This window comes from Adiantum capillus-veneris, chromosome 8 (genome assembly GCF_014529385.1).
Source record: "Adiantum capillus-veneris isolate H3 chromosome 8, ASM1452938v2, whole genome shotgun sequence".
NCBI lineage: Eukaryota > Viridiplantae > Streptophyta > Polypodiopsida > Polypodiales > Pteridaceae > Adiantum > Adiantum capillus-veneris.
Window position 1 is genome coordinate 122199089 of NC_140938.1, and position 11995 is coordinate 122211083.

Sequence of the window (11995 nt, forward strand, 5' to 3'; positions counted from 1 at the left end):
ATGCTATGCCTATGGTGTTAAAGAGAATCTTTGTATCAAATAAGATACTATTGTATGAAGGAGACACTGACCCTCAAGAACATAACCACACACATTCAAATAAACTTTTTAATTATTGTTTAATTAATTTTATTTTGGTTTTCCAAAACCATAAGCATTAATGTCAATTTTTGTTCTTAAACTCAACTAAACACAATGCTAAAAACCCTGCTCGGGAGGTGATGTGGGCTTGAGTCTATTCATGTTCTTACCCTAGCTTAGTATTGTGTTTTGAATAACTATTCTTACTCATACCTAGCTAAGTACTGTGCTTTGAGAATCTTGTCTTTTACAAGTATTTGATCTTAGCTTCTTCTATAGGCATACATGGCTCTAGACAAATTTTCTTTTTGTCACTGAACAAATTTAAATGCATGGATAAGAGAGACATGGATGACAAATGTCGGGTCTGTCCTATACCTACATTCCATGAATATACCTACATTTATATAATGGAAAAAAAGCATGTGCTCATTTTTATTTCTAGTACTCCCCTGTTCTCTCCCCCGGTTGGTGCCACTGGTCCCCTATCCTCTCCCCCGGTTGCTACCATTGGTCCCCTGCCCCTTTCGCGAGTCCATAAGGTCTTTAAAAAAACATAAAGCATACATCACCGCTGCCACTTTCTTTTCAAGGCCTTATATACCTCCTTTAGCACTTAGCCATCCCTAATCAAGTCCTCTCTTCATGCGCTTGTTGAAGAATTCCCATAAAATTGCTCACGACAACTATCTTTATTATGCTACTCTCAATGTTCATAGTCCAATTCCATCACATTGGTATCAAAGCTATTGGTTTCTCCTTTCTTGCTTGAGAAGAGAGGTCCTTAAGCTGTCCATGAAAGGTTGGACCTGTTTATTGCAAGAGGATAAGTGGGCCAGGGATCTATTATCTTGGTTGAAAAGGACTTAGTTTAAGGTACACCGTTGGGAACTATCGACTTAATACTGGAGTCTTTTGAGGCTTGGCCTTTGGCTTAACCATCATTGAGCTACTATCAAGCTTAACAAGAACCATTCAACCGGGAAATGATAGACCCTCTCCACTACTCTTTGCCATCAACAGTCTCTAAACCACTGGTTTGGCTTCTTGTTGAGAGATAATTTTCAAAAGTAAACAAGAGTAGCAATGAAAGTTTTGAGTTTCCAAAGCACAATGTAGCCTATACATAAGCTTGGCTAGCATGGCTGACAATCATAAAGAGAGTAGAATGAAAATTGACAACTTTGATTTTGCACATGAAGGTGCTACTAATGATGCCGTAATGTTTGTGAACTTTCTTGTTACTAAGTTTGCAACAAGCTATGGACAACCTTGCCCTACAAGCCGAAGTTGTCCAGCAACTTTGCAACTATGGAATTCTTCAAACTCCTCAAGAAGATGTTAGGAGTTTTTTGGAAGAAGTGATTTTACATATGTACATACCCATGCATGGTGCATCGAATAAAGGATTGCCCATTTTCCAGAGGCAGATGGTTGCGTGGGGCCCACATGTGTACAGGTAGGACAGCATGTACATAGTGCATCGATTTTCACTATCACCAATACCAGTGTTTTTTTTCTATAATAATGAAGAGTTGGTAGCAAATAAAACTTCTCAAGGAAGCTATCAGCGGCCAAAGACATGATGTAAGCAGGTGCATCAGATGGCATCTAGTGGCGTCAGGAGGTCGAATGGGGTCAATACTTGCAAGTGGGTAAGCGAGGACACAACGTGGGTGTTTTCTTGTGATGATTATGCTGAAAGGTCATCATGAGGACTATATTTGGGGGCCACTTCACGTGGTTGTGGGATGAATTATTGGTAAAAGTTGAGTGCCAGGTGTGCGGATGATGCAAAAAGGTAACAGAAATGCACTGCGTGGCCAGTTTTTGGCATGTTCGGGGTCCGTTTGAGGTAAACTAAAAGGCCAAAGGTGCCCAAGGGATAAAGTGAAGTGTGGACACTAAAAAACCTGAGATAATACTAGAAAGAACGTGAAGAGAGGAGGAAGAACAGCCACAACTGAGTTTTTGCTATTTTTGGAGCCTGTTTTGGCCATAAACTTCTCATTCGAGGTCGGATTTGAGCACTTTGATATTGTAGGCTGGGGTTTTTGGCTGCTCCAGATGCAAATGGTGTTGTTCATTTTGCCAAATCCCTCACTTTTTCTTGCTATTTTGGTTTAGTAAGTTTCTCCTGTGAAGCGAAGTCTCTGCTCCAATTTCTGATTGTATCTTGCATATTTCATCCATATTGTGTGAGCTATTTTCCCCATTGGTGTTGTCCCAAGCTCAATTGTATCTAAACATCACAAATTATCCTCTTTTGAGCTGAGGTTTATGTGTGTGTGTATGTGTGTGTGTGTGTGTGTGTGTCTTTGTGTTGAGTGGGAAAATGGATAGTCTCTCTCCTCTCACTCCATCGGTGTGTTCCTTGTCTCAGCCAGGTGGGTTGTGTAAGCCGAGTGGTGCCCCATAGTTTCTGTGTGTGTATCATCCCAAGAGTGTGTGTCGGGTGATCATAGAGGCGTTGTGTGTGTTTCCATCTTGCTCACATTCTTTTGGTGCCCCTACTGAGGAGCTTCTTTGAGCACCTTCAGCTTTGGGATTACAGGTTGTATATTATAGATTACAGGTTACAGGGATAGGTACAGGTACATGTACAGGTGATTCACACAGGTACAAGTAGTCGGTGCATCATTTGGTGCCTGTTTGAGTGCATTGTCTGGTATTGTATGTTGCTTGTGGATACTGCCATTGTACGCCTTTGTGGATCCATACTTGGTTTTATTTGGCATTCCCATCCATTTCTAAGACTTGGTCTGGAAGATAGTCATTTCTGAGACTTGACTATACGAAATTTGCATAAGCTTTCGTGAGAGGGTCAATAGTGTGAGTTTTTATTGAGCTAGGGGATTCTCAAATGGGAGATCCTTTCAGCGATACAGGTGGCTGGAGCACCCTTTTTGTGACCTCGCCATAGGCTATGTACTAGTGATTCCTACTTGATGCTCAGGTTCTATTGTTGGCAGGTTATGCATACATATACAGTATGTATTTTGGGTTCTTCCTACTCTACTTCTGGGGAAACTCTGCCAAAAGTTTTCCAAGTTGTGATGGCTGGTTTTTTGGTCTTTTGAGCCATTTATGCTGTTATGCTACTGAAATTTTGGCAAAATAAGAGGATAAGTTAGGTGTGCCTTCTTGGGAGCTGCATGGTTGGCTTTAATGGATGATCAAAATGGACCTCAATTCACTCATTTTCCTTTAACACAAAGATGTGATAATCTTGAATGATTTTAAATCCATTTTTCTCTTTACAGACATGACAAGGTCATGTTGGAGCAAATAATTTTGGGTCGTAGTGTCCCACATACCTTTTTGGATTATGCAGTTATGGACCTACATGGTAGGGTTTTGTATGGCACATGTTGTCACAAGATGAGCAACATGGTCTAGGAACTCATGGACTTTGGTTTATCCAAGTGTGGAGCAATGTTTACAAGGGTCCCTCTCACTCATGTCACTCAGTGTTTACAATTATCTCCACACACAAGTACACCTTGTTCTTGATGGATGTCATTTTTTTGGACACCCTTCTATGAGACATATTCCAGATGTGGAGAATATGAGTCTTTGGAACTGATACTAGCACCCTTTTTTTAATTATGTGTCATGACAAACTCCCTAGGTATTGCTCACTTCAATTTGTTAGACTATTTTGAGCACAACGTATCACGAATAATTTTAGTGGCCAAAAATTGTTGGATAGCTCGTAAGACTTGTTATGGTTACAAATACATCTAAACAACTTTAATGGATTCTTCTTACACATGTAGCAAATTTATGTTCTGTTAATGAACTAGTTTATTTGGTACCTAGATGTGATGGATTTTCACATTCTATTATGGTCCGAATATGCTAGCACAACTTTCATGTGGAAAGTATTTAGTTCTCTCCCCATGAGTCGTGAGCATAACATTATCCATAAGCATTGGAAAGGACGATTATGGATATTAATTTCAAATCAATTTTTGCTAAATTCATGTACACTAGGTGTTATGGGTCGTAGTGTTTAGTAAAGGCTGATTTGGAGCAACATGCACATTTTATATGTGCGATATCTCAATGAGATTAATTGTAGACCTACAAATCACCAACAAAGATCATGGCTCGGGTTTGGGTGCTTGTAGATAAACTCACTAAATTTAATCAAGATGGTTGTTCCTAACATTGTTGATTAATCAACAATAATACAAGGAATTGTGATCCTTGTTTGCCAGTCTTTTTGGAGGACTATCTATAAACGGTGGGGATACACATATTAATATTTCTCGTCATCTAGAGAGAATATATAGATTACAAGTGTTACTTTTGTGCTAAAGGATATGCTAAGCGCGTACATTAGCACCAAGCATTCCAATTGGAAAGCTTATCTCTCTAGTTGGAATTTGCTTATCATGAGGCAAAACATGTTGCGACTAAGTTGAGCAATTCAATTGGAAAGAATATCTCTCTAGTTGGAGTTTTCTTACCATACATCAAAGCATGTGGACGACTAATTTTAGCCTTTTCATGTTTAAATCACGTTCTCAACCTTGAATTCACTTATGGTGCGGTTGTTTATTGATGAAGAATGATATTAAGTCAAGGACTTATACTTTGCTGATGAGTTGTGTCAACCAGTTACTTTCATGGAAAGTGAGAAGAGGTAGTCTTTTAGATACATCTTACTTGTGATAGCTTTTTTAGCATACTTAAGTGATTTCTAAATGGATTTTATATGCTATGTTGCAGATATGGTCCAATTACACAAGGCAATTGCAAAGGACAACAATGTGCAAAATCAAGATTCACTTCTTGATTTCCTTGAACCTCCTACAGAATCGTGTTTCGATCAAATGGACAGCTAGATCCATGAAGGATGCCACTGCAAAAAACATTAGTGTTCTTATGAAGATATCACCACTCTTATTTTTCAGGACAAAAATGCTTCTCCAAGGGGGAGTAATGTCATGCCTAGAGTAAGACAAGGCAGGCCAAGGGCTAGGATAAACATGCAGTCAAGGGGTGCTAAATTTTAGAAGGATTGTTGGAATTAGGGTTGCAAAAAAACGCACACAGCTTGAATAAGACAAAGAAATCTCAAGGAACACAATAGAGAGTGTGTTTCTTAGTATGCAATGGAAAGATAGATAGCCCTAGAGTGATGGGCGTATATACAATGCACAGGGGAAAAAAACCTCCTAAAGATGGAAAAAATGCCCCGGCAGTCCTAGTGTGTTCACACACATCACTACCACATGTATATGGTAACAAATCCCCCCTGGAGTGATGCGGTGAACGAGAGCTGGCACATGAGTAAATGGAAGTGCCATGACCTGAGGACATGATCAGTCCACAAAGGGGAGTAAGCCCAAAGCTTTGCGAAAAGTTTCAAGCTTCTCATGAGACAATGACTTTGTGAAAAGATCTGCAAGGTTGTCCTGTGTTGGCACATAAGCCAAGATTATCTCTCCTGCCGAGAGCCTCTCCCTGACATAGTGGTAATGCACCTCAATGTGCTTTGTGCGAGCATGAAAAATTGGGTTCCTCACAACTGCCAATGCACTCTGACTGTCAGTGTAGATAGTGTTGGCAGTTTCCTGTCCAACACCCAAATCATTCATAAGGTGTCTGAGCCATACACACTCAACCGTAGCTGTGAAGACTGCCCTGTACTCAGCCTCACAACTCGAAGTGGCCACAGTAGGTTTCTTCTTGCTCAACCATGATAGACATGAATTTCCAAGCATGAAACAAAAACCACTTGTGGACACTCGCATGTCAAAACAACTAGCCCAGTCTGAGTCCCCAGTCTGAGTCCAAAAAAGCATGTAAGTCTAGCGGCAATGATCCCCCATTGGGATAAAACAAGCCAAGATGTAAAGTGCCACTATGGTAGCGGAAAATTATCTTGACAGCCTGCCAATGCTTAGACCTTGGGCTATGCATAAATCTGCTGAACTGTGAGACTGCAAACTGAATATCTAGCCTCGTGTTGCATACATAAATGAGGCAGCCAACAGCAGATTGGTAAAGAGTGACATCAGCAAGATCGCCAGCATCATGTAGACTCAATTTCAAACCTGTTTCCATGGGAGTGGCAATAGGTTTGCAATCCTCAAGTCCAAACTTACATAGCAATGTCTCTATGTAACTTTTCTGACACAAGGCAATACCACCATCACACTGCTTAATTTGTATACCCACGTAATGATGCATCAGCCCCAAATCTTTCATCTTGAAAGTAGCATTCAAATCAGCCTTAAATTCTGCAATATGTCTCTCATTTGGTCCAGTGATCAACAAATCATTGACATAAAGAACCACAATGAGAAGTACATCATCCTCACGCTTTACATACAATGTGCTTTCTGTTGGACTGTTACAAAAGCCTCGTTTAACCAAATGAGTGTCAGCTTTCTCATACAAAGCACGAGGAGATTGCTTCAACCCATACAAAGCCTTCTTACAGCTGCACACTTTGTCCTCTTGTCCTTTTATGACAAAACCGCGAGGCTGCGTTACATAAACCTCCTTAAATATGTCACCATTCAAGAAAGCAGTAACAATGTCTGATTGATGTACATCCTAACCAAAATGAGCTGCCAATGCACATAGAAAATGCACAATAGTCATACGACAAGTGGGAGCAAAAGTCTCTTCATAATCTATGCCTTTTTGTTGTGCATAACCCTTTGCAACAAGTCGAGCCTTATGGCAATCGATCTCACCATCCGGTTTGCGTTTCAACTTGTAAACCCACTTTGTACCAATGGCCTTTTTGTCAGGAGGCAAATCACATAATGTCCATGTGTCATTTTCTATAAGTGCATCATATTCTGATTACATGGCAACCATCCAATTTTCTGAATTCTGTGCTTCATCAAAAGATAGAGGCTCCTCAACATCATGTAAGCTAGACATAGCCAAAGCATAACAATCTGATGCATAAGATGCATGGCGAGAGCCTTAACAAGTGTGACTAGAAAAAGGTGCATCCAATTTACTGTCATGCAAAGTGTGCACCAGCCATTTTGGCATACCTCTAGCCTACTCATTTTCAGCCCTTTCCTCATCAAGTACATCATGTACATCTGCATCAGTAATAGGATGATCTATAACATTTTCAAAAACCCCCATAGGCTGTACATTTGCCTCATTGGAAATTACATTCGTACTTCCACCACTGAAAAGAGGCAACAAAGTGTCATAAATGTCCTATGAGCTTACATTATTGTCTCTAGTACATGACAGCAAGGGCTGAATAGAATCTTCCACGAACACTACATCCCATGAAACCAAAATACATTTTGTTTTCAGATGATACAACCTGTAACCTTTGATTTCATCACTATAACCAACAAAAATACATTTGACAGCCTTATCATCCAATTTTCTGCGCTGTGTTTGTGGCACCAAAGCATATGCCAAACAGCCAAAAACACGCATGTGCTCAATAGAAGGCTTTCTATCATGCCATGCTTCATATGGAGTAATAGACTGCAAAGATTTCGTAGGACACCTGTTAAGTACATAAGTGGCACACATGATGGCCTCAAGCCAAACAGAATGCGGCAAAGCTTGACTTTTGACCATACATCGTGCCATTTCCGTCAGTGGCATGTTTTTCCTCTCAGCAACACCATTTTTCTGAGGTGTATAAGGCACTGTACATTGGTGTTTTATCCCACGACTAGCCAGAAATGCGTTAAATTCATGAGACATATACTCCCCCCCTCGATCGAAACGGAGGGTGCCCATAGTACATTTTGAGACATTTTCAACCGTAGCCAGAAATTGTTTGAAGCACATAAAAACTTCGGACTTAGCTTTAAGCAGAAATACCCATGCATGCCTGGAGTAATCATCAATGAAAGTCACAAAGTGCCCAAGGATGGATTTTGCATGGGCCCACAAACATCACTATGCACAAGCTGCAATCTGCATGTGGCCCGAACTAAACCATCCTTTGGAAACTTAGAACGCTGCATCTTACCCAAAATACAGCCCCACAAACATGCTTGACAGGTGCTTCAAGAGGCGGCAAAGAAGCAACCATATCAGACGTCTGCAAACGCAGCAAACTGGCAAAATTCAGATGACCAAAACATGCATGCCAAAGTTTTGCATCTAAAATAGCCCTTGAATCTGCAAAAGCATTTGCAAAATTTTGTCCACACTTGTCATACAAAGTGAGCTTATACAGCCCACGGCACAAAAGGCCAAATGCAACAATTTCATCACCAAAATTGAGATCATGAACTGTACATTTGTCATCCACAAATTTGACTACAAGTCCAAGTCTAGCAAGTGCGGATACATACAAGAGATTCTTCTTGATCCCAGGTACATAAAGTGCATCAACAAGTGTGAAGGAACTACCATTTGCAGCAGTGAGCACAATCTTTCCAACTCCCTAAACAGATAAGAGGCATTGTTGGCACAAGTGACTGAATTCCCATGATTGACAGACTCGAGAGAGGTAAACAATTCACCATGTGAGGTAATGTGCTTTGTAGCACCATTGTCAAAATACCACACATGTGAATCTACCTAGTCCTATTTTTTCTAGAAAGTGACTCTTGCAACAGCAATGTGCATAATGCATCAAACTTGACAACTTCAGGATTTCCTTGGGTCATCAGTCTCCAAGTACTAGCAAAAGTCTGGTAGGAATCTGGTAAGGCATCAAAAACAGTCTGCACAAGGGAACCGTCTGAAATGACTTCACCTGCAGAAATAAGTTGCTCATTGATATCCTTGACACTAGCAAGGAAAGTGTCCATATCATCTTCCTCATGCATAATCTTTGACTCCAGCTCTTGTTTTGCATATTTTGCTGAACGGATGTGAGGAACAATGGTGCGCTTCACAGACAACGCAATCAATGCATGAGCCTGCGCATGCTTAATATCCCAACGAGCTTGTTTTGCCGTAGGCAAAACAACTCTAACAGCAAAAATCCTTGCAGCAAGACATGCAACATCCTCAACATCGCCTACATCATCAAAACCAGGACGTACATCAATGCCCTGCACAATATTCCAGACGCCTTTTGACACAAGAACGTGTTGCATCATATAAGCCCACATAGGGTAATTGTCCCCATCCAACCTGTCCTCAGCACCAAACATCTTGAACACATCTGTGTTGTTGTTGTCAGCCATGGTAAATGTTGCACCTCATGTGAAAACTACCCGAAAATAGGAGAAACAGAGTGGGAACAACACGTGCTATATAGCACAAACCGTAGAAGACTATGAGGCACCTGTTACGCAAAAAGTGACTAACAAAAATTCTGCATAAAATGACAAAATAGCCTGTGCAGCACTACCTGTAGTGGAAACGGAGGCCGAAATGAGCCCAAATCAAAAATCTGAGCAGATCGAGCTCTAAGAGCTATCCCAAAATATTTGTCGACCTGCGAGCGCTTGTCAAAGCTCACTAAAGGTGGAGAAAGTGAGCAGGCATGTGCTGGAGCAACTGGCGACTAAGCCCGGGAGGACGTGACCTGCTCTGATACCAATTGTTGGAATTAGGGTCGCAGAGAAACACACACAACTTGGAGAAGACGAAGGAAGCTCAAGGCACACAATAGAGAGTGTGTTTCTTAGTATGCAATGGAAAGATAGATAGCCCTAGAGTGATGGGCGTATATACAATGCACGGGGGGAAAAAACCTCCTAAGAGGGGAAAACTTCCCCGGTGGTCCTAGTGTGTTCACACACATCTCTACCACATGTATATGGTAACAAGGGTATGAGTCTATATATAGCAAGGTTGTGTGGAGTTGCATGTTCTAGTCCCCTCTAGTCCTAGACACTGACTGGGTTGAGAGCTTGATAGTATGAGCAAGTAGTTCTTGAGCAATGAGATTGAAGGACTTATGGTTACTAAACTATAGGTTTAGAGCTTGAGAGTATGAGGAAGTAGTTCTTGAAGAATGATATTGAAGGGCTTATTGTTATTGAACTGTTGAGTGCTTGAGAGTATGAGGAAGTAGTTCTTGAAGAATGAGATTGAAGGGCTTATGGTTATTGAACTATTGAGAGCTTGAGAGTATGAGGATGTATAAGTTCTTGAAGAATGAGGTTGAAGGGCTTATGGTTACTGAATTGTTGGGTGATGATTATGAAGATTTTTCTCCTCCGTCTAGCATGGAACTTATCAAAAGGACTTCGTCTCATGTCCTTTCTTAACAACACCAGATTCTTCACTAATTTGGATTATAGACTACCTTTGCTAAACCCTATTGCTCTAGAAATTATTTTGGCATGTGGTTCTTAAGCTTTTGAGACTAAAATTATTAATGCTCTGGTTTTACTTTATCAACATCCACTTGTGGGATATAATGCATCACTTGTTCATAATATTTTTTTGTCATAATGTTGCATTTTTTTAGGATATATTTTTCTTATTCCTATTCCGTCACTTACTCTTGGACCGCTCTTTGGTTTTTCCTTTCTAGCTAGAGAGAGTGTGTGATATGTGGTGATATTATCTTACATTTCTGGGCTTTACTCCCTCTTGTAATACATGGTAATTTTTGAGGCTACACCTTTGTCACATATGATATTAAACTATGTTATGTTTTCTTGGTTGTTCCCTATGCTCATGACTTTGGTATCACTTTGAAATTATCTTTGGACTAATTGAATCTTCTTAAACAAAAAGAATCTATCCATCTTACTTAATCGTGATTGGAATATTGTACCTAACGGTATAGAGGTTTGCTTGAACATTGACTTGAAGCATACACTTTGTTTACTATGCTATTAATATTGTTTTGAGGCTAGCCTTGATAAGTTTGGTTGTTACCTACTAACACGGTGCACTATAAATAGTTTGTGTTGCTTCGGAATTTAGAATGCTCTGATGGGCTAATTGAATATGAGAGCTTGCTTGTTCTTGATACTTGAAGGTTTTTGTTACTAGCCTAGTTTGGTTACTCTGTCTTGCATTTTTTGGACTAGATAGCTAATGTTCATACTACCCTGTTTTGAGTACAAAAGAAAACTTGATGGTATTGTTGGTTATGGTCCAAACACTCTTAGTTTTATAATACTAAAGGATGTACATTATTTACCTTGTTTTATTTGATGGCTATTAAGAAGATCAAATGAAAATCATTGCTTTGCTAGATTCTAACCTAGGGGATAATCTTCCCAAAAACCACTGGCTAGACATTAGCTATATTGTATGGGCTCCTCAGACTATTGTAATGATTGATTGACGTTCAAAATGACAAACTTTGTTGTATTGAGATGGTGTAGTTTCTGCCTAAAATATTAATGATAGAATTGAATCCTTTGGGTAATGCAGTATGTGATATTGAATCTGACCCTAGCATTGCAAATGATAACTTGGTAGGTTTGTGGCTCTACTAGATTCTCTAGTTTGACCTTGATGTTCTGGTGGCTTTGATAATCACTAGTAGGTAGTTGGCTTGATTAATGTTGCTTGAATATGCTATTGACATTCCTGTTGTCTCACTCTTTAGATTTCTAAGATGTACTTTGATTTGCTGCTAGCACTAGCCTTTCCTAAAGAATTTACAGCATCTAGATTTTTTTGGGGTTCAGTTCTTGGCTACGAGCACCATGGATAAACTAAGGTTTTTTTACCTTTTATGGATGGCTGAATGTTGGTTTTCAAGTTGAAAATTGTTTCTTCTACCGGTGTTGCTTCTCTTAGGTTATTGATTACTCCTAGAATATCTAGAAATTGTGGTTGCTTGAATCTTCTATGGACATTTAATTTGTCTCACTCTTTGGATTTCTAAGATGGACTTTGATTCACTGCTAGCACTAGTCTTTTTTGAGAAATCTACAACATCTAGATTTTTTTGGGTTTAGTCCTTGGTCAAGAACACCATGGATAAATTAAGGTTTCTTTACTTTTTTTGGTTGAATGTTAGTTTGCAAGCTGA